Genomic DNA, 23,947 nt, shown 5'->3' with positions numbered 1-23,947 from the left:
GGGTGCAAAGTTGGTCGTGATCTTCTGAGCTCTTCAAGGTTGACAGACTGCTCTGCTGTTGTCTTCACTGTCTGACTTTGCTACCTGCATCTGCCTGTTGCCTAAGGCTGTCCCTAAGGATTAGAAAGGCAAAACCCAGGTAATTGTGCTCTATGGGTATAGAAGACAGGAGGAATTCCCTATGTATTGACACAAGCAGTAAATATATGGATATCTGTGGAAGTCAGAGTGTCCCTGTCTGATTGCAGGCAATGAAAATGACTGAACTGGCTTCTCAAGTTCTGTTCAATTGGATATTTGGCACAAACCTTGTTTTGTTCTTGTGTTTTGTTTCTCAGAGCTGTTTTGTTTCTCAGAGCTGTGCGAACAATGGGATTAGTTTCATAACCAACTAAACATGATCCGACTATTGCATTTAAGGCTTCCTTGTTTCTAGTGGATCACTAGTACAACAGATTTATTCATGTATTTTTTTTTATTTTTTTTTTGACTACACTTCTCACACATCATGTATCTCAAAGTGCAAAAGAGCCTGAGTAGTGCAATGCAAATATATGCACCCATCTATAGCCAGCAACAGAAGGCTCACAGTCTGGAGCATCTTTGCCTCCATGACATGAATATCCAAAATGTGCTCTGTTAATACTGTGTGTAGGTAGTTTTCATATAAAAAACCTTAGTATTTAAAAATAACTATTTTACAGGTGTTTTGTCTTTTTTTTTTACAGGTTTACAGCATGCAGGCAACAGTGGAAAGAGTGACATTGGCTCAAAATGCCTTTTTAACATTTCTGATGCTCTTCTAAGCACTTCATTAGATGGTAGTGGATGGATCTCATAAGAAAGGTCTGCTGTATTTGAAAGCTATATAGGAAGAGACTTAGAAATAGCCTTGGTAGAAAGATGGCACCTCTAATATGGTGCTCTCTACAGAGTTATGGCAATACAAGGTCACAATTTGCCTTTGGACAACTGAACTTCTTCCATTTTCTCCTGGAAACTGAGTCTTTTACAGGAGAGTCTTAGCTTTCCTTCTGGTGCTGATGAAAGGCCCCTGAGATGCTCTGATTGCTTCCCAATAGCTTGTGCCACCTGACTGCCTGGTTGTTTGCTTGGATTGTTGCCTTCCCAGAGGTCACAAAGATGTTTTGTTTGCGCAAGAATCACTTGCTTTTATTAGAAGCTTGCCTGGGTGCAGCTGATATGCAATAAGGACCAAGGGATGGAAAAATCTACTCTCTTTCCCTTTAAGGCCAACAGATAGGATTTTCAGCAGTCTTCCAAAAAAACTGCAAGCTTTGATTCAGGAACTTCCTGTCATTTCACTTATTAAATTCTCACTTTCCTAAGCTGTCCCTTCAGCCCATGTTTCTTGTCTGATCTGCACGTTGTCAGATGCTTTTGCTAATCTCTGTAGTTGATGTTTGCTGAAGTGATTATTTGGCAGAAGTGTGTGAGCAGGCGTGTGTGTGATTGCTGTTGGCATGGCAGTTAGTATGATATGACATTAGCATACTTGCTCTGTACTGCAGGCCTCCTCTTCTTCTAGGCTTACTTAAGTGGCAGGGGGACAAAAAAACCCAAACACCCAGAGAGGCATGGGGGAGCCAGTTATGATCATCTGACCAGTTTGACCAAAGACCTGCAGAGTTCAGAGGAGCCTATAAAGGCTGCTCAGATTTTCCTTTTATTACTAATCATAAATAGATCATCCACCGGCAGAGGATTTATACAGAGCTGCAGGGATGATGAGCTGCCTAAATAGGGGTATCTAGTTTGCAGGAATTTCCCCGTGCTTGCAAAATAGCATGGGAACCACGTTTATAAGGTGATAAAGAAAAACAGGCAAGTTCCAGTCCCTTTGTGTTTCTTAGCTCAAGAACCTGTCTTTAAATGGAATATGGAGTTCAGTTTGTGGTTTGGACTCATTGAGTGACCATTGGGATAATAGGTGTATGTGTTTTAAGAGGTGTTGGTCTCTTTTCTCCATCACTTGTAATTTGAGGTATAGGGTTTGCACGTCTTGTGCATTGGAACAGCTTTATGGGCTATGAGTTACCTCACTGAGAACAGTGGGATTTACTTAGAGAATGTAATGCAAAAGTACATGTGACACCTTTGCTTGATCAATGCCTTGATGTATAAGTTTAACACAGCAGAAATAAAGATCTCTGATGATACAGTGCGTGTTCAGACACGTTCCCTGTAGGAGTGCATGGGGATGAAATCTCTTGCAATAAATTTTATGGCAATAAATTTATTGTGGGGCCTTTGGTGGCTTCACTTGGTATTTTTCTGGATATTTGTTTAAGCATGAGTTGCTCATGTATTTTTTTTCTTTTAAAAGTCAAACTGCTGGGGAGCTGGTTTTCTCCTCCACTTTCCTATGCAAACTTCTGTCATTTTAAATTCATAACTGTGCCCTTCCAAGGCAAGGTGTGGGCTGGGCATAACCCTTTTCCAAAACCTCTCCCTGCGTGACCCTCTGGTGCTCTGAGTGTTCTGACTTTATCCTGATGAGAGGTGGAGGTTGCCATCTTCCCACTGGGATCAACCCTTGGGTTTTCCTCTGCAGGGAGAAAACTTTTAGGCTTAACATCTGAAATGATTTTGTAAGGAATCAGAAATGTGGAAAAGTTGGGGACATTCTCCCCCCCTTTCCCTAAATACCTGCAAAATTGATCATGTTTTTATGATGAAAAAAAGTCTGAAGTTCAAAGAGGGATCGGAATGGGAGGAAAAGTGGTTTAACTCCTTGCTTTTAAATATAATTTTAATATAGGAAAGTTATTTTGAGGCTGCTTTCAGAAAACATTTCTAGGTCCTTTTAGTATTTTGCAATTGAGATAATACTGACTAACACCTCTTCTTATTCGGTGGCATGTTGTGCTACATGGTTCTGTCCTGTCTTTGGCTGCTTCTCTGTACCCAAATACAGCATCGCTGTGCTAATTTTCACAAAGGGTGAGAGCTGGACATTGAATCCTGCCATACAAGCAAAGTGACTAAAAAGCAAAGGTGATATATTACAGTGTGTACTTTGTTCATTTAATTGCTATGTACTACAGTTTAGTTTGAATTTTTTATGACTATATCTACAAGAAAATAGTCCTTTAAATAAGAACCCTTATTTCCTGTGCTAAGCACAACTGTAGGTTGAGTGGGTATGGAGATTGTGCATTTTTATAGAGAAAAAAAATGAGACGTGTAGACAGTTTACCCCCAACATTGTAATAGAGACACATTCTTCAAAAACAAGTCTCTGTTTGGAAAAACTTTCCCAACTGTCAGGATATGTTGCAGAAAATGTGTTATCTAACCAGGCTTTCCAATTGCACAACACATACTATAAATGACAAGTTCACATCTTTCTGCGTTGACACTTTCAGCATGTGCAATAAAGCTCTAATTCTAGTTGGGATTTTACCAACTGAGATTTCTCAAGTAATTGTAGGTGGGAATTTCTTGTCTTATTTAAACAGGAAATTATGAAACAAACAAAAAACCCAAAGCAGGAGAAATCTGTAAAGTGTAGATTATCTGTCTTAAGTAAGGAACAACTAAGGCTGAAATATTTCACATAAGGTTTATCAAAATGGAAATGTTTGTTATTGAATGCAGAATTTATGTTCTGGGTCAATAAAATTCTAGTGTGTATCTGAACACTTGTCACACTTTATGGGTATTGAGGGAATGGGAGCAAAAACTTGAGCCTACATATGAAAGAGATACATTGGCTCCAGTAGGTGCTTGCAGATGCCCTATGATGTCCAGCTGATACTGTTCATTGTGGCATTTTCATGGTCACGGTGTCTCACAAAAAGAGTAGTATAGTGTACAGTAATGGGGAATCAGAAGCATTTCCTCAAATTCATCCTTTTCTAATCAGCTTAAATTTTTTTCAAAGTATACCACTGAAAATTAGAATATAATTTATATGTGCAATTTTAATTGTACATATAATTGTAATAATCGTAAACATTTGTAAACAAATGTCATAGCAGTATGTTATTAGAAATTATGTGTAGTGCAAAATATTTATTACAAAATAATTGTAAACAAATTTAATTATTCACAATTGTTATTTACAGTTATTACTACTATAACTAGAGAACTGAAGTGGAATTTTTATTCAAATTTTTTTCCCCAAGGCTTGTGTGTGTTCTTTTTTAATTGCTCCACAGGACATGGTGATTGGGATTTTTTTTATTATTATTTATTTTTCCCCCTATATAATCATAGCTTATTTTGGAAAAGGCTTTTTAGCCTTTGTGCAGTGTTAAGTAGACTCTTTGCCAAGATTAAGTATTGTTTTCACTGCCTGATGCAGTGTGCAATTTGTGTGAAATGAAAGGGATATTTTTTGTTTTAAATCTCATTTATATCTGTCTTCTATTCCTCCAGATTTAAAAAATAGTATTCTTGGCATAAAAACATTTTGGAGTCGCAGAACTTCCAGGCTGTGGCAGCTGATCCCAGGTGAGCTGCCCAAACTGCGCAGCCTCACCGTCTTCTCTAGCTTCCTTGTTCAGCTTCCTTTTGGGTCCCAGTTTTTCAGCCACACTGAAGGCTGCTGCTGCTCCTATAGCAGAAAATGTATCAGGCTGTGAAATAGGTCTCAATTTTTCTAAGACATGGATCCCTTTCTCAGTTACACAAGATACGAAAGTGAATGGAAGAACATGGGCGGAGTTCTGTAAAACCAGGGTTATTTGGACTGCTTAAAACTCTCTGCATGTAGCCTTCATCTTCCTTAGGTTTAAATGTGCATAGATCAGAAATGTTTTTTTTCTACGAAAAAGATAAACCACACCCAAGCTGTTTCAGTTTTGAAGATGTATTTCCATAGCTCTGAATAACTGAGGTTTCCCTAATCTTAATTCCTAATTCATGTGTCTCAATTGTCCTTATTTTCATAACCCAAACTTCTCTTTGCTTTAACCTCTCTTCTATTTTAATAATATAGTAGGTCACCCTTCATAAATATTACACATTCTCTTGTGTTTCTGTTTTCAGTGGCCTTTTAAAGCCCCATGCCTAGTTCTAAAGAAGCAAAACGTTTTGGCTCATTTATTTCTAAGTGTGCTAACAATTACTCCCTGTATTTAGTGAGCACATTTAGTTGAAATTTAACCTGACATTTTATAATTGCATTGTAATGTCCATAGTAAACCTTTTTTTTCGTATTAGAAAGTGTGATTTAATTTTTGAAGCACTATTCTAAAGTCTTGTCTAGTCTGGAATGACTCTTGCGCTAAGCACAGGGGTATGATGTCTTTTGTCTCCAGAACCTTTTTGATGTCTAGAAGTTAATTCAGTAATCATTGGTATATAATGGTATGTAAAAATATATGTATTTTTTTCCATTAGATCTCAATCTCTTTGTGGTGAATTTTGTCTGATATTTGTCTTGTCCAGTTGCCTGGGTAGCTGCAAGAACAAGGACCTCCATGCTGTTGACTGGCAGCACATTTTGTTACCTTGTTTTTCATTCTTTCTTTTAGATACTTAACAATGCATGCAACAACACTTATTCCAGGCTGAACTTTGGGTGCTGCAACTTCCTTATCTGTAGGACGAATTGATTGTCATTCTTACCCAGTGATTCTCAGTTCCATGACTAATATTTAAAGTGATAGGACCTTACCTCTTTTCTCAAGATTACCAAGCTCACCTAATAGCTTTTTAAAGTCTTTGAGGATCCAAACAATTTACATCAAGTGAAAAATAGACAAGATAAGTTTTTAATGGATTCTTGTGAATTAGTGAGGCATTATTCATCATTATAAAAAATGTACTTTACTACACTTTTTTAGTTTGTAGGGTTTCTGTTTGAGGCTAGCTAGTTTACGCCTGCCTTTAACTGATTTTTCTCATCTCTGGAAATGCAGTTTAGTGCAATTGAATTTATGGAGTTGTTTCCTTTTTTTTTTTTTTTTAATTTTATTTCCCCTAACTATGTCTGGCAGTTCTGCCTTGAGTTCTTTACTTGTGTCACTTTAGGGCATGCATCTCTCTTCCCTGCTTTCAAGTGAAAACTGAAGCAGAGAAGCCGTTTAACTTCTGTACAATCTCTTTTCCTGCCCTGATTGACTTGTTTGCATCAGGGTAGTTGTGATACAGTCTGCAGAACTGACTCTTCTAGAACTTCAGTTTCCCATGTGCTTAAGGAATGCCTTATTACTTGTTACTATGTATTTGCCTCCTTGTTCCTCAAACTTGCTCTTGGACCTCTTAATCTCCATTTTGCATCTCACCTGCCAAAGCTGTTCTCTCACATTAGTTTCTCTTGAGATGGATCTCCATTTGCTGTCTCTTAAATATATTTTGTGAGTGAATACATTCTTAAACTATGTTTGATAACTCTTTTGTTGGTGTTTTCTTTTGGGTTTTTTTTGTTTGGTTGATTGTTTTTTTGTGTTTGTTTTTGTTTTCCTTTGACACCAGGAATATCACCAGTGATTGCACTTTGGCATCCTTTCGGAATATCCTTGCTTATTCGTTGCAGGCTTTAGTGAAGGAAGACTTGTGTGGAACAGAAAGAAGTGACTCCCAAATAATGTGCTTCTTTATGTGTGGTTCTCTTAGGACTGATTATGACTGCCCAGTCATAGCATCCACTAGAATAATGTAGTAATTTTGGGGTGAAGATTTCAAAGGATTGTGAGATAATTCTATATTTACATCTCAAGGAATTGTATCCTAGCTTTGGCAATTTTCTGTTTCAAAATTAGTCTAGAAAAGTAGCCCTGCCTAATTCCTGAATAAATTCTTTTCCATTGCTTGGTAACTCATTGTAGCCAACTCATTGTAGCCTTTTCTTCTGTGAGTTTCAAACCAGCTCCCACCATATGAATTGGTTAAGCTCATAAGAAAACATTTATAGAAGTTACCACATTTTCACATTTTTAGAAAATAGTAATGTAATAATTTGATCGCTGAGTATTTTACATTGATCATATATAGTCTGAATTGGAGGCTTGTATTCTACCAGACACCATAGCTCAGTATTTGTATTTTACCAGAGATTGTAGTTCAGAATTTGTAGTTGTAAACACTCCCCTGAAGTACTCCCCTACGAGGAAATGCTCACTTATGAGAGCCCAAAAACTCACATTTGTACTTCTGACTTCTTCCTCTTTCTGACTTGGTTTGTGTGCAAGTGTAGCTCAAGATCACGTTTTCTTCTTTTAGAAGAGTCCCCTATAAGCATTTTAGCCAAAAGCCTGACTTAATGTCCATTGAAGCCACTAAATACATGTATAAATTTATAGATTCATTGTGGTTTAGATTGGCTGTATAATTTGTCATTAACACTTTTTTTATTACTGCCTTTTTATTTTTTATTATTATTAACACTTGAGTAAACTGTGCTTCAGGAAACTGTTTGTGATACCAGAAATGCAAGCTGGTTGCACTCACGTCCTTCTAATTTGGTGTTCTGATACTTTCCAGCTGTGGTAACTGGACAACTTTTTGAAAACAAGTATGTTATCAGAGTTGAAATATCATGTGAAAACTACCCCTTTTCCCTTAAGTCTGGTTGTGTTAAATTAGTCTGATGCTGACTTATTCTCCCTGCATCTGGCAGTGAATGTTTTTAGTATTAACTTCTCATAGTAACACTTATACTTCTAAAATGTTTTTCATTTAACTTCTGGAATTATTCACATTCTGGGCAAAATTGATGCCTCCCCCAGATTTCTATTACGGAAAATCAAGACTTAGTCAGGTCGAGGTAACAGGTAATTTCAGGTAATTACCTTTTAAGTAATGAATCCCAAAGCAAATTTTTCATTTTTCAAATGGGATGAATCCTTCTTTGCATCCTTAATTTTGGAGCTCTTCAGCAGAAGGTGAGGCTCAACCCCTTCCTTCCCCAGTTTGCATCTCTGTGCACAGATGAAGTAAAGGATACAGGGGACAGTAGGGTGTTATCAGCAGCTGATGTCACAACAAACAATCTCAAAGCCTCTGTTCATATATATTTTTTTTCTTTTCTTTTTTCTATTTTGATGCATACTGGCATTTCTTTAGCAGAAGCAAATCAACTTACACAAACATATGCCAAGAGCAGGAAGGGGAGACTAATGATCAGGGAGACAGAAATGGACTTCTGTAATTTTTGTGTGCTAGTAGAACAAGATTTATAGTGATGATTACCAATCACAGAGGTCAAGCGAGCCCTTTCATGAATTCATATATTTAGGGAAAAACATCTGTAAAGGAGCACATAGAGAGGAAAGAGACCATTAGGAACCTCAGCGAGGCAGTACGCACAACTGTTCTGCTTTATTTTTTAGCAAACTTGTGTGCAAGTTAGACATGTTGCCATTTGTGAGCCCTGTCTCTCAGTATTTCTATATAAGCCTGTTAATAGGATTGGGCTGGAGTTAAGAAAGGGCTATTCCCTAGTCTTGATGAGCTCAAGTGGCTTTTATATAGGGTGCTGCTAATGAGCACAAGGTCTTAGTGCTCCTTGTCATCATCTGAGTCGCTAAACATGTTACAGCTTTTGCTGTGACACACGCAGCATCAGGAGTAACAGAAGACAACCGAGGTTGCAGTTGAGCTCCTGCTTCTAACGATGGTGCTTTTAGATCATTTGCCTATGACACCTCTGAGCGTGGCAAATGAAGGGGTGACAATTTGTAGTTTTTGTTTAAAGTTTAATTGTTCAGGTGGAATGAGAAGAAAAACATGTCTGATTTTAATAGTACTTGACTGCACGTAGGCTTTGGAAATGAAATAACTTGACCTTTCTTAATAGCACACCTGTGTTTCACATCCAGCTGCTGTTGCCGCTGGACTGAACCACACAGTTAGGGGATTTGGTTGGGGAGGGAGGAGAATAACTTAGTGTGCTGATCAGAGCTCATTTTTGCCATATGACAGGTAGAAACAAAGACTGATGGCCTCCTGGGACTGAAGTGAGCCTTCAGCTTTGGATGGTGGGTCTATGGGATTTGACGGCTCTGTTAACACAGCAGTGTCATATTAGCATGCTGATAATGCTGCTGTACTCTGCTGCTCTGGTGTTCCCACTTCCCAGCTCATGCAGGATTCATGACATTGTCTTATGTTGTGCTTTTCTGTACATTCTGTGGTTTGCAGGCTGCTGGCAGCTCTCTGAGGTCCCGACATAGCCTGGCATTGATCCCATTTTTCTCGTTCCGTGTTTGCAAGGTGGAGCAGAAAGCGTGTATATAGACCTTGCAAATCACAGCAACAGACGTCACAAGGACAGTAAAGGTCAAAATGATAGTGACAAATTGGACTTTTTCTCAGCAATTGGGAGAGGTTTTTTTCACAGAGGAATGAAACATGCTGTTCTTTGGGGTTAACAAAATGTGCACAAATAAAATTTGGAAACATGGTTGTGCAATAGCAGGAGAAGGTCTGACAGCAGTTTCTGTATGCTGCTGAGGATGCTGAGTGTTCATCTGCTGACCCAGTCACTCCAGGACAGCTGAGCTCTAGACAAGATTTGTATGGGTCGCTAATAGCTTTGATGCACAGGGACTAACCCAGCTACTGGATGCTTTCAGTCATGAAACATTTTGGCCTAAGAGTTTGTAACTCCAAGTGAGAATCAAGTGTAGCAGCTGGAATGTGTCTGATCCCATTTGGTGCTGCTTCAGCATCTTCCCTTTTGGACGCTGGGTTTTTTAAGCCTAGTCCTCTCATAGTGTTTGGGTTCAGCATTTGTGATTCCTGTGACATCTGCCATAACTATCAAGGCAGATGAAGATGGTGTCCAAGAAAGGACCAAAGAGGATTACAAGGTACTCTAAACCTGAGAACTTGCATTTTTTTTTTTCTCCTTTTGGCTAGAACAAGACAGTGAATACAGAGCAGGTGCTGTATGGAAGTCCAGGGCAAGAGAAATTAAACTGTGCAGACACAGTGAAATGGTGAAACCCATTTGCAGAGTTCTGTGTGGGAAGGTTGCATTTCACTTGCCTGCAGCCAGCTTGGTGTAGCAAATAGTAGTTAATGCTCCATTGTTTGCTTGTTTGTGTTTAGTTGTTTTTTTTTTTTTTTTTTCCCCTTTTAAGCAATGTATTTACCTCATAAAAGGAAGAGAAATCTTACTTGTGTATGTAGTATGTTCAGGGGAACTAGGAAGAGCACAGGGCAGTTCGCAGTTGACACAGACAGATTTATTCCTGGCTGAATAAGCTGTTCCTGAGATGCTATGGGCCTGTTCCTAAGCAGGCGTGTGATGGGGCTTCCATGGAAATCTGGCTTTCTGTGTCATACTGTCAATTCAAAAGATTTCAGAAGCTTTTTAAAAGCTGCTCATGATCTGGCCCATTTCTGGTTGCTCTCCCCCATTCCCTTGGCCATTCTTACTACTTCTTTTAATTTATGGTTCCTGAGGCTTGAGCAGAAATCCCATAAGAAATCTACCTGGAGTTTCTGGATTCTTTACTGCATACAGGTTCAAGCTTTCACTTGCTCTCTGTGGAGAAAAAGAAGAAAACAAAATATCTACTGCTGGCAGCGAATGGGCTTAAAAAGGCAAGAGGTTAAATAAATATACCTTATGCTGTCTTGGGTGTAAGGTCAAATGGGTGGAGTGCCAAGACTGCAAGGGTGATCAGAGGCAGAGCTTCTTCAAAGATGATTCTCCAGGCAGGTGAAAAGCTTGCTGCTCTGATAGCAGAAAGTTTGCAGACTATTTGAAGAGCTTGGTGTGGTGCTGCTTCTCACAAGCCTGGGTGTTAAATAACTTCTCTTTCCCATTTTACCAGTCACATGGCTGCATAAGATAAAAGCTTCATCAAGCTCATAGGCTTTGGATTGGTCTTGCAAAATCTAGCCAGCTGTTGTGAGAGGGGTTAATTCGCACCATCTCCACAGAAGACAAAATGGATCTTTGAAACAAATGTGGAAGTGGGGGTAAACCCATCAATCATATGAGTACTGCTTTACAGTAATTCAAAACTGCAGCTTTTTTCTTAAGCAAGGGCTGGCCAAGTCTGATCAATCCCTTGGCTCTCAAATAGGTCTCAGCAGGCAGTAGCTTGCTCCTTGTGGGTTTGTATGTACATGAAAGCCCACTTTATATTAACTCTGTGGAATAGTATTTTTTTCCTCCCTCTAAACCCCTTAGCACTAATTCAGTGTAATTATACTCACTGAATACAGTACTGACAGCCCGACTCCTCCCCCTTTCCTGTCAGGATGTTGGCCTAAAAATCACTAGGTAAAGAAAATCCAAAACAACGATGGGATTCTTTGTTCTGGCCTTCTACATAGGTTTTTATTATTTTAATGTAACCCATTAGTCACACTTTCAAGTATTTTCATTAAAGCTAAAGAGTGAAAATATTTTTTTTTTCTTTTAAAAATTAATGAAAGATTCAACTTTAGTCTTTAAGGAAAATGCTAAATATTGCAAAACTCATTACTAACTGAGCATTGCCATCATTATTAACAGCCTGAGGCTGCTGAGGACCTCTTTCTACCTGTTTGGAAATGGCAAAAGGTGCCAGGAAAAGCAAAGAGCATCTTTCCACCTGTTCCTTCCTTTGTCAATGTCTGTGTCTCAGGGATGGGTGACATTTTCTGTGTTGCACTTTCAGGGCTTAAAATAAAGATGCAGATGTCTTATTAGCACAGCATGTTTTAGTCTTTTCTAGCTCCATATGTATGAATGAAATTTATATTGTGAGAAATATCTGGAAAACAGTGATTAAAAAGGATTTTAGGGCTCATAGGAGATAGGCACTGGCAGATGAGCTCTGATTGTACTGCTGTAGAGAAGTGTCTAAAAACAACTCTTAGGCATATACATGAGAGGGCTGGGCTAGAGCGATGGTGCTGATGAGAGATACCAGGATAAGGCATTCTGTGTTGCTGTCAACATTTTCAAAAGGTACAAAAAAAGAAAAAAAAAGAAAGGAAAAACATTCCAATAGACTAGACTAACAGCAGGAGAAAGTTTGTAGCTTAAAGAGCTCAGTCTGCCTGACAGACTCAAGAAGAACAGCTAACCATGTCATAAATATCTTTTAGGGAAGATTAATAACAAGTACTGAAGGCCTTGATAACTTACTGGGGAAAGCCGTGATAAGAATAATTCAATTACAAACTAATTTACTATTTTACAGTGTTGATGGTGGGAGGCAGGATGATAATCTCACAAAAGCTTTCCCAGAAGGCAGTGAATCCCTCATAGACGGAGTCCTGGAATCCAGAACAAGGAACTAACTTGTGGCTTTTCCATAAGGACATCCATTTTGTCTTGGCAGAATAATTCTCAGCTGCTAAGAGGTGAATGTAGGCACGTCAGCAAAGCATAAGTCTGTGTTTTAGAACAGAGCAAATATATCCTGCTTTAACAGGTAATGGAGTTCGCTTTTTGAAATGTAACACATGAATACTGTAATTTGGGTTCCAATTTGTATCCTAGAAAGGCTGTAACATGTTATAAGAATCCCACCTCTATTGTTGCCCTTTATCTTATAATAGTGTAACTCAGCTGCTGTAAACCTACTAGAAGAGAGCCAAACATCATGTGAAAATCAGAGTGAATAGGGAAACATGCACTTATAGAAATGAAAAGGGCCATGCTGGGAGGGCATTTACCATCAAAGCATGTTGTTGCTTGCTCCTTCCTTTCTAAGTATGTGGGGTTTCTTTTCTTTCTTTTTTTTTTTTGTGTGTGTGTGTGTGTGTGGTTTTTGTGATTTTTTTTTTTTTCCCCAGCTTATCTTGCCTTAGTGTAATGGTATCTATGTGTGTGCTTTCCTTTCCAATCCAGAATTATTTTTCTGATAGCAGAGAGGCAGGCCACATTCGTTATGCCTGAAACACTGGCCCTTTAGTACAAAAGGTCTCCATGCAAGTATTGTCTCACTGTCGTTAGGTCTTGCCTGTGTAAAGCCTCCTGGAAATGTGAGACTGAATGAAGAAAAACATGCATTTGTGAGATAGGTAAATTGGGTCAAATTTTTAATGTAAGCAAATATATGCAGAGTGAAATACACTAAATCAAGCCAGTTGCCAGTTCAAAGAAGTGTCCACACCATTGTGTGCTATTTCTTACCCACTTTGAGTTAGGGAATGCACAATATATTCAGGGATAAGGAGTTCCTCTGGATTATGCAAGACTGAGGAAACAAGCATTAGAGAGGAGGAGGGTGGCAACTTTATTGGCTTCCTTTGGTCATGGAATTGAGGGCCCTTTATTTATGCTTTTCTAGACCTGTGGATAAACCTCTTTCCAGAATCAAGAGAAATGATGATTTTTCTCTCATTGAGAAGAATGAAGGAACTTAGCAGCTTTGAACTCCAGTTCAATTTGGGTACTGGCTATAGTTATAAAAAATTATGGGCTTTATGTAAGAATATTTTGAAGGATCAGATCCCAAATAGGTTTTTCTCAAATGGGAAAAACTTGTTTGTTCCTCTCTCCAAGAATATGGATCTGTTCCACAAAGTACTTTTCCTTAAATTGAGCTTTCATGTGTAATACAACTTGGGTGGGAAGGACAGGGGGCAAAAAGCAGAAGTTGTAAGCCTGTGATGTGGAAAATAGTTATAGATATATTAGTTCTCCAGACCGTAGAGCAGCCTCTGTTCTTTCTGTCTCCTGCTTTGTTTTATGCAAAGGTCATGCTTTCCCAATGACCATTAGGTCCCATTACCTTTTGTTCCATCTCTGTGATTAATGTTGGCTAATTTAATGATGATGTTGATCTAGTGGAACCATCTGGTGATTCAACTTCAAAAGGCTGAAGCTCTAGGCTGAACACTTTGGATACAAGTGCTAGTATTGGGCCAATCTGGCTTTTGTGGAAGGGTGGGAAAGTAATTCTGGATTTCTAGGGCTGGTGAGATGTTTGTTCTTTAGCTTTATGCAGATAGCTCGTTCTGGAGATACAAAAAGTGTTTTCAACAAGTTTTGTTGTTTATATGAGTGCATGTTAATTTTGAACTTTCTTCTGTATGTAGTTGCCTGGATAGCAAACTTTATAGCACAAGAGAGAACTTTTTAAAATGACAGACAGTTAAGTATTACCAGAGCCAGATATCTGCAGATAAGCAGGCATCTTGATGAGATTATAAGAGCAGCAGCAGATACAACAAACAGGCATATACATGATGAGCTATTCTGATTGGCTCCTAATCCTTAAGCAGGCTTTACTGAACTCACCCTGGTTGAATTGTTCTCTTTTGAGACACTGTTTTTCAATTTGTATTGTTGACTCACAAGATCTATCCATGCTACCTTTTGGGCAACTGTGAGCTGCCAAGGCTGAGAGTTCAAATCCTGGAGCACAGTGAATTGGGCAGTAGCAGCCAGGAGCTGGTGCTCTTGCTGAACAGATGGTGACCCAGAAAGCTGTATGCTCAGCATTAAGTACTTAATGACACGCAGGTGTCCTTCATGGTTTGGAGCACTGAAGTTTTTAAATTTACTGTAGGAAGTTGGTTTCTTTGAAGACCAAATGAGGCTTCCCACCTCTGTGGAGCCATTTGTGGCACATTTTACTGCTACCAAAATATGTCTGTTTAACATAAACAGATGTGCAGCACAGGGCTGAACTTCCCTAAAGTGGGAATTAAGTGTGGATCAAGCAGAGACATCTTAATTCAAGACAATTCAAAGCTTTAGCCTGAGGCCATCAGAGAGAAGGACCATTTAGAGGGCAATACCTCACTAAGATGTTACTGTTGTCAGTTCTTAACACTAACACGAGTTATTTTAGACCAGAGCTGTGTAATTGCTCTGCCTGTGTGGAACTGCATCATCTTATTAACTTCTGCCATGCCCTGAAGAAATAATATTTTTTTATAATAGCAAAACCTTTCCTAAGTTATCTCTTCCCTTCTGTTCGCAAGTCAGCTTTTGAAGAGGCAAAGCAACAGGTCCAAAGGGATGGGGAGAGAGGAAGAGGTCCAAGAGGAGTAGGGAGGATGAGGCAAGGTGGGAGGATCAGCACTGTAGAGTTTCTTAGGCTCTTTCCTCTCTTCCTTTGCCTTGTTGCAGTGCTCTCCTTTCTGTCCTCAGTCTGTGAGCCTGTAGTATTATTGGGTCTTCTACATCTGCAGAGCTGCTTCTCATGAAGGATGAGTTGTAGAGAGGTAGCAGTGATTCTCAATCATGCCTTCAGAGCTGGCATCCTTTTGTAGTGAAATACACTTCACTAGTTTCAACAGGTGATACCTGTAGTCATAGAGAGCCTTTGGATATTTGGAGAGAATGATTCCCCACTAATGAAAAACAAGCAAAAAGGTAAAACTGCACCTCAGTAGTAGGTATTTTGACTGGGTATTCTAGGAAGTCACCAGTGATATAAATATCCCAGTATAATCTTATGATACTCACCTAATACATTTGCAAAAGATTCAGGATTTAGGGAATCACTTGCTACTGCTTTTTGCCTTCCTTCTGTCCTGCTTATCTCTAATTTTTAAAGTAGTGCAGGCAAGTAAGCTCTTTGAATCTGATGCATCTCAGACTTTCCTTTCTCTTCCTCTTCCTCTCCCTTTCTTTCTGTTACTGGCATCAGCAAGCTCCCTCAGCTCTGCAGGATGGCATGCAATAGCACATTGTCCTTCATCTAATGTTGGAATACATAATGTCATTTAACATTTTTTTTTTTTTTTAATTGTGCTGTGCATCTGTTTCAGATGCCCTGAAAGGAGGAGCTCTTTGCCCATGCCATTGTAGTGAGGTTGTGAGAAATGGAGAAATTAGAGGAACACACCAGAAAACTAGTGCTATGTCTGAGTGAATAAGCTATTGCTTCTTAACTGCATTTGCTCCCTTGTGCTAAACATAAATTGCCTTGATATTTGATTAACACTGCATATCAAGACAAATCAAGCTGTGTGATGCAGAGATGATGGGGAAGAAAGACAAGTATACACATTGGGGGCAAAATGCCTCTAAAACAGGAGATTCAGTGAAGGGAATTTCAACACTACTGCTTTGTTTCTAATTGTAGCTTTTTCTTGCAATGACTTGCCCATCCTTTAGGCATACAACTGAAATTTACTTTGAGGCATTTGTCCCTTTTCCTCTCCAATTTCCATCCTTTCCTGGTATTCTGACTTCTATATGGGGAAGTTGCTGCTGAAATAGAACCCTCTCCCCAAATATCAGTGGAATCTGCAGTTTTTGCGAGTGGACTGTGTTCCCTCACACCTCCTGTGCTTTTCTTTTTCAAATCACATAACTTCCTGCATGAGGTAACCTTTTCTGTCTTGGTCTGTCTCTCTCCCTTGCTTGCTCTCCCTCTGGCTTACTTTTCAGTCAGTGTTGCTCTCTGGGTCCCTTGCTCAGTGATGAATGAGTTTCATTCATCTTTCTTTTGGGGGCTCTGTGAAAAGCTTTAGACTTTGCCTGCTCCCATTTTTTCGCTTGGCTATTCATTTCCATGGTGATGGAGAAAGGAGGGGGGTGGCAGAGTGGGTGGCAGTGGGGCCAAAGGTCAAGAGTGGCCACTTTCTGAATTAAAGCTTTTAATTCCATTAAAGGTGACACGTTGTAACCTGGAGTAACTCTCCAAGAACTTGGCTGTCAAAGTCATCAAAGCAAAGCAGAGGAGGAGGAACTCAAGAGCTTGGAGTTGTTGTCAGGATTACTTCTGGTGACTTAATACAGGGGTAGTTCATTTATGTTGCCATACACTGGATTTCAGAGAGGCCTTGCTCCAAAATCTGCATTCAATTGGGGCGTGCGAGGTCCAGAAGGTTCCCCTCATCCTGTGATCAACAAACGTAATCTTTTGATTAAGTAAACAGCTCTTCTCCTCTGAGAAATAGAAGGAGGAAACTGAGTATAGGTAAGTATCCTGGCCACTTTTATATTTCATTAAGTTATTTTTTCATTTCTTTCACAGAAGTGCCAGCAGGACTCAGCCAACAAAGCTGAGGGATGTTTTCTTGGCATTGTACAAATAGTCACTGAGGAAAAAATCTGTGTGTTTCCAAACATCCAAAATTTAGGTGCTTTTGAAATACTAAATTTCGAAACTTGCCAATCCCTTTATTAAAAAAAAAAAAAAAAAGGCAAACAAAAACTGCTGAATTTTGTTGTTTGCAGATGTTTGTTCTCTGAAGGTTGATTACAGGGTTGAGGAATCCCAAGGAGGCACTAGAACCCCATGCCCTGTGTGCATGATATATTCTGAATTCACATCCCCTTTTTGAATGGTCTTATCAGGGTCTGTCTTACAACTCCCCTTGCTCATGTCAGCTCATGAGCCAGTGGTTCAAAGCAGTACTTGCTGTTAGTTCCCAAGCATGTGATCTTGCTTCTGGCACTACTGAGTTTCATAATATGTTATCCTTCCATCCCCAAGGTTATCCAGTTCTTCTTTTATGATGACCTGATCCTAATGTGTACAAGCAGGAAGCCTGCTAATTTTACAATGTATAAAATTTTTCATCCTTGGTCTCATATTTTTTCTGTATTAAATGAAAATGCAGAAGATAGATGCTAAACTCCTCGTGGAACTCACTTTGAAATGTCTCCCCGACTTTATGTTTCTCAGCTTGCTAAGTCTGTCTAGATCCCAAGCTGGACAATGCTGTTCATGCCAGTCCTGAGTATGTCGCCAGCAAAAACTGTGCTGTGCACCCAGCAACCAAGATTTATAAAAGTCTCTGTGTAGTCTGAATTACAGTTGATGTGAAGTCTTCAGCATCTCGGTCAAGTTGGAATATCTGGAAAGACTCATCTTCTCCTCTCTCAGGGTACTTGGCACCTGTTAGCTAGGTCTTTTTCATCATTATGGTTCCTCTGTCTATTTTACCATTCACTAACATCCCTCAAATTCGTTGTGGCACTTTAACAAATGGCTTCACATGTCCAAGGTGAAGGAAGATTCTGAATGTTTTCTTTGGCTAGATAATTGTGGATTATATTGCTGGTGACTGTTAGGGCTCTTTTCTGAAAGTAAATTGTGACAGACTGTATCTGTGTTTTGCTGTTGTGGTTTTTATTATTACTTATTCTTTCATTAAAAAAATATATATATATATTTGAAGATACTTTTCAAATAACAATCTCAAAGGTTCTTTTTTATTTTCCATGTTCATATTTCTGTGGGCTTTTCCCCCATGTGTGGTATAGAAAATGGTAGTAGCCAGTAATCTGTCTAATAGAAGAATGTTTTTTTCTCTTTGCACTTCTTCACTTGCTTCACTAGCAACAAGGAGGGACTCAGATCAAAAGGAACACTGGACTTTTCAGATCAAATTGCACAAATCCTCCATCTTTGCGATGCAGTAAAAGAACTGGGACTGTGTATAGTCACAAAAAAAAAAAAAAAAAAGAGGAATTAGGAGATTTATTAGAAACATTTGACATTGATGTCTATGGGGTTTTTGTTTTGTTTTGCTTTGTTTATTTTGGTTTTTTAGGGTAGAGAAGATAAGGAACATTTTGAGCTGCCAGAAATACCCTGAATTCAAAGGAGGAACAGTTTCTTACATTAGTGAATGAATGAGAACTCCGACTGTCACATGTAACTCTGGAGATGTTAAAAGTCCTCTAATTAGGGAGAGAATCAGCTGTAATATGTATTATTCCACGCTAAAGGAAAGACTGCTGACAGAAACAGCTCCAACTTTGGAGGCATGCTGCAGCTAGTAAAGGCAACTAAACCAGCCAGGAAAAGGATCAAAACCGTAACAGCAGCCACTGGTTCACAGGTATGCAAACTCGGGCCAAAGGGACCTCAGAAATAGGGCAGAGACAAAGTGTATGGAGAATAAAAACATTATAGGTCTTTTTACATGAGAGGCAGAAGGAAGCAATGCAGGGACTGAGGGTGGAGAGTTTCTTTGTTAATAAGAATGATACTGACCTACTTTAGTAGACTGAGACTCTCAATCTGCCAGCACCAGAGTAGTAGGGGGGAGCCACTGTCATATTTGTAGTTATGGAATTTGATTGGTGATCTCTGTGTATCTGCAGGATTATGACGTTCATTGCAGCACATTCTTAATGCACGGGCACTGGGAACTGCCTCAACAGCAGCTCTGGTACCAAGTGTACTGGCAGGTGAACCAGGGCCATTTTCTCTTCTGCCTTAAGAGATCTAGGACCTTTTTTAATCTGCTTTTCCTGGTGAGATGCTTGTTTGAAGCAAATCTGCTCCAGCAGGACTTTCAGTTATGTTTGTCCTCTCTCTGTTCCTTTCACCTGAAGCAGAATAAACAAGAGATTAAGACAATGGGGTGGAAGCATAGAGATTTGATTTTATGTGGAGACTTGATTTACCTGTTCTTGTATGCTTATTGCACTTTTCCACATACACTTCCTTCATGAGGCAGTCCTGTAGTTTCACCTTCAGCAGTGTGGCCTTGCTTACTCTTCTTACATTTCCTCGTATACCTGAGTATAATACATTCTTCCCCTGTGTGTAGCAAACTCACCTATTAATGTTGAGTCTCATTTTGGTACCAGGAATAATCACAAAGCTGACCTAGTTGTTAATCTGTGTGTTATCTGAGGAGTGGGAGTACTCTGCCTTGCAGAGGATGTAATAGGATTAATCGGGTAAGGCACAAGCAGTTTCCCTTCTTCTGTCATATCATTTTGAGAATTAAAATTCAGAAATACACCACTGCAAAAGCTGTAATTATTATGCCTTCCATTTAGAGATGTAGCTTGCTGAAGAGCAGACATGACAAAACATTAAATCACAGCATTTCTACCTCCCAAGCTGGTTGGATCTTGATTGTAAAACTTGCACATATTAGCATGGATGCCACACAGGGATGTGGACTTTCCAGGGTTGGGAGGAGCGAAACTTCACACTTAGGGAATAGGAGCAGGTCTGTGAGTGTTTAGCCTTGTTGAAAAATGGGTCTGCTTGTGCTGTCAGGCATAAGTGAGACTGTGGGTCTCTTCCTGGCTGAGCACAGTTCTGGTGACTGAGCACTGGCACAGGTTGCCCAGAGAGGTTGTGGAGTCTCCCTCCTCACAGAGAAGTTATCAGAAGCCATCTGGACACGGTTCTGGGAAGCTGGCTCTAGGAGGCCCTGCTTGAGCAGTGGTATTGGACAAGATGACCCCCAGAAGTCCCTTCCAACCACAACCTTTCTGTGATTTCTGTATATGCTAATGCTGTGATTCTTGAGCAATTGTCCTATCCAGGCTTGTACCCCATCTTTGTCCTTCTGCTGGTCAATTTGTATGTTATAGAATAGCAGTGTGAGCTATCAGAGGTGAGGAGAAGGGCATGCACTGTGTGTTGTGTCAAAAGAGAAGGGGGCAAATGATACTAAACTAACTCTGTACTTGGAGGAACCACTCCTAGAAACATTCCCATTTCAGCTGCTGTTCCAGCCATGTGCACGGACTGACATCTCAATAAATAGTTGTGGCTGGAAGGACAATGTTCTTACTCCTTCAAAGAGGCTTTATTGTCCTGTAAAACAGCCTGCAGCTGCAGGGAAATTAGTCCTGTGTTAGGGTTTATACCAATGTAGCATGTAAGACTGGAAGGCTTTCTAGGTATTCTGCATGTCTACTTTGTCCACAGAGTGAGGAGACGAAAGTTGCCAGGGGTCAGCTTTGATGGAAGGCTCTCTAAATCAGAATTGTGTTTGCTTTGGAGGAAAGCAGAGGCACATTTGGATCTTTTGTGCAGAGGTCCTGATTGCAGGAAGTATTTAATTATGGCTTTCATGAAGCCCATGAGAAAGAATTGCTGCTAGAAGAACTGGTAGGAGTGTCCTGAGAATGGGCTGGTGTCAGCTGTGTGCTGGAATGGCTTGAACTCCTCTGATGGATTCACTCCTTCCTGCCCCCAGTCTCCAGCCTTTGTTATCAAGAGCTCTGCTTTTTCTTTCAAAGGTTATTTCTGGGTCAATAAAGAGGGAGATATAATCCGTGAGCCTTGTGAGGTCGTTAGCTTAATAATCCAACCTTCTTCTGGTAGAAAGCTGCTTACAAGAAGCCTACCCTGTGACAATGAGAAAGGAGGGAGGTGGGGAAGGAAATGGGGTGGGGTAGCCTGGATCACAGATCTGGAAATAGGTGCTGGAAATCCCACTCTTATGATGTGGAACTCACATTGTTAAATCCCTCAGCAGCCTCTGATTTACATAAATGTTTATCTGAGGGGGAATCAAGTTACTCTGATCTTCTACTGATTGGAAATCTGACATCTACCTGTAATTGTTTTCAGTTATATTCTGTAGGATTTAGGAGTAATATCTACTAAATTCTATGTTTCTAACCTTTGAAATTTTACAGGGTAATTTTCTTTAAAATCTAGCCCTTAATAACTTCCAGTCTAATGAAGCTGTCATTATCTGGGCTTAAGAAGAGAATCTTTGGAAGGATTTATTTTTTGCTGTTTCCTTCACTAACTATCTAAAAATGTCAGGACACAAAACTAGTCACCTGCTCTCTGGGTGTTTGAGCAACTGCCTCAGTCCCTGTGTCTTGAGCACAGTTGCCTGGTCCGAGGTTCATGAACAGATACTTTCTGTATCAGCCTTCTTCCTCAATGCACAGCCTGCTTGTTGCTGTGTCTCGGCCCATTCCATTCCTGATCATCATCTTCCAAGTCCTTTTTCATCGCATCTATTGTAGGTCTTTGCCATGTGTGACACAGACCTCTACCCTGAAAGGTTTCAGAGCCTTTTCCTTAAGTGACGGAGTTGGGATTGATTGTTCTCTGTTTAGTGTATCTAGCACACTGCTTTAGTCCCATCCCTCTCAGCTTTTGGAAAATGGTTCATATTAACATGTCTACATAACACATGTATGCAGGATCTGTGAAAGCACAGCCCTATTTTTATTATTTTTTTTCCCCCTTAGGAACCTCTTAGCTGCAGTAGAGAGTCATCATTGTGTTAGCTGCACAGTTAGGGCTGGCTTACTCCCTTGGCGTGGCTGTAGCATAGACCCTGCATGCGACAGAAGCAAGGGTCCTGCTGCTCTTCCTGCACTACAGATGCCTGCAGTAATGCAAATATGGGGCATAAGATGTAGAAAGGGATGTGGCACTAAGCTGCATCTTGGAATTGTATCCCTGGGAGAGAAGAGTGTGTCTAATACCGAGGTGGGCTGAGTCTTTCTTTGCACTCAGGTGCAGTTGGAATCAGACAGGAAGTACCTGTCCACTTCTTGTTGTATTTATTGGGTGAGGGGAAGATGACTTTTCTTCTTTTCTAGGAAACTGCAAAATAGGCAAAAGTTGACTCTGAGAAGATCAAGCAAGTAATTTCTGCTCTTCTTTGGTTTTTGCTGTTGCACTGTGAGGGCAAATCAATGGAGTGAATCAGAAGTCGAATATCTGTCCTGCCTCCTATGAAACATGGTCCTTAGGGTAGAGTGAGATGCTGATAGAAGATGCACTGGCTTCATGCCCATTCATTCCAAGGACAAACTGCAGTGAAGGCGAGTCCTGGTACAGTAGTGAGGATTTATTGCAGGTCTCTGTGCATCAGAGCATCACAGTAACCAGCAATGCTGCTCTAGGGATCTAGGAAGAGCATCAGACTAGCTGCTCTGCTGAAGCCCTAATTTGCTTATCACTTTTGGCTGATGTGATTAACAGTCAAGGCTAATTGCCTGCAGGAATGCTCCCTCTTGTCTCAATGAATCCACACATGAGAAAGCTGGTCTTATGATCCTTGGTGATATAATCTGTTCTTCCTTCTTTCCATCATAACTGAAGATCCGAATATTAATGAAAAGGAGATAGCGGGATGCTTCAGGATCAGATATCTTTTTCCTCAACTTTTATTTCTGTGTTCTTCATTGTGTGGTTTTGTTTTTCCTATTGCTAGAACAAAGAATGGCAGAAATATTCTCAGAAGCAATTCCATGCACATACACCCATTATGTGTACTCTGTGCCAGCACTTCTTACTGTTGGTGAATAAAAGAGTGAAAATAACCAGCAAACAGATATACAATGTGTTTATTTCCTTGTAAGTAAATGTGATGGAGTGACCCAAGGAGGGAGTGATAGAGAAGAAAGTTAATTGAAATGGTCTGGAACTTAAAGCAAGTCTGAATTAACCCTACCTTCCTGAGTGCCCACAGGTCTTCATCAAACAGGGAGGCAGTCTTACCCAAAAGCCAAACTTCTCTTTTCTTAGCAAAAAGTAAAAATAGAAAAGGGCCAACAGGTTTCAGTATACCCTGTGGCTCACAAACTATCTAGAAGGAAAAACCAACATGTCTAGACTGGGTTTGAGCTTTGATCCCTTGTCTCCCACGCTGGGACACATCGCAGCCTTGCTGAGCTAATTGTTTAAAAGTGGAATCAAGAATCATTAAGAGTGATGTACAGGGAGAATTAAGAATGTATGACTGAAATCTGTAGAGGTCTGCTGACTTAGTGGTACCCTGGGTGCTGAAAATTCTGTGGCTACAGTAATACAAAAAAGGCAATGGGGTAAGTTAGCTTATAATGAACCCTATGAAGCCACTGATTTCAATATTCTAGCTACTCAGGGTAAAGATGAGCTACATTTATATTTAGCTAAATTTAAACCACGTTGCTGTCTGAGACATCATCAGCACTAGCTGGGTGAGCACTGAGCAGAGGTACAAAAGATCCGTATTTTGTGAATCTAGGTATCTCACATGCCTGATGATCTTTAAGGTCCCTTCCAACCTTAGCTGTTCTATGATTCTATGATCGTACTGCAGCTGAAACTTGAACTTGGTTCTCATAGGCATTTTCTCTGCTTGGGACTAAAATAAATTCTCAGGGAAGTTTAAATACCACTGCCTCTTTCAGGCAAGGTATTTTGAAATCCATGTTACGACTTTGTCTACTTGCTTGTTGGTAATAATTTCCAAAGTCCCTTATGGTTATAAAGAGAAAAAACTATTTCCACAGACCACCACCACACCCCCTTCTCTAATGGCAGCATTTAATTTGAAAGAAGGTAGCATGTTGCTTGAGTCTTCCCACTCTGGTCCTGGCCTCCAGGGACTCTGCAAGCTG

General features: G+C 39.9%; 1 protein-coding gene across 3 annotated transcripts in view; it reads left to right on the top strand.

The window, feature by feature from the left end:
- The window catches only part of PTN (pleiotrophin), a 75,961-nt gene that overhangs the window by 5,719 nt on the left and 46,295 nt on the right, over positions 1-23,947 (top strand). Inside the window, exon 1 of one of the 3 annotated variants that reach the window (XM_051640832.1) lies at positions 16,617-16,805. The exons of the other annotated variants lie outside the window; for them this stretch is intronic. The gene's annotated coding sequence lies outside the window, so the exon portion shown is untranslated. Of the gene's footprint in view, positions 1-16,616; positions 16,806-23,947 lie in introns of those variants that run through there. 3 annotated transcript variants of the gene reach the window in all.

Source organism: Apus apus, chromosome 1, assembly GCF_020740795.1.
Source record: "Apus apus isolate bApuApu2 chromosome 1, bApuApu2.pri.cur, whole genome shotgun sequence".
NCBI classification, from domain to species: Eukaryota; Metazoa; Chordata; class Aves; order Apodiformes; family Apodidae; genus Apus; species Apus apus.
Note: the sequence above shows the minus strand (reverse complement) of the source record. Positions and strands in the feature narration are given on the sequence as shown.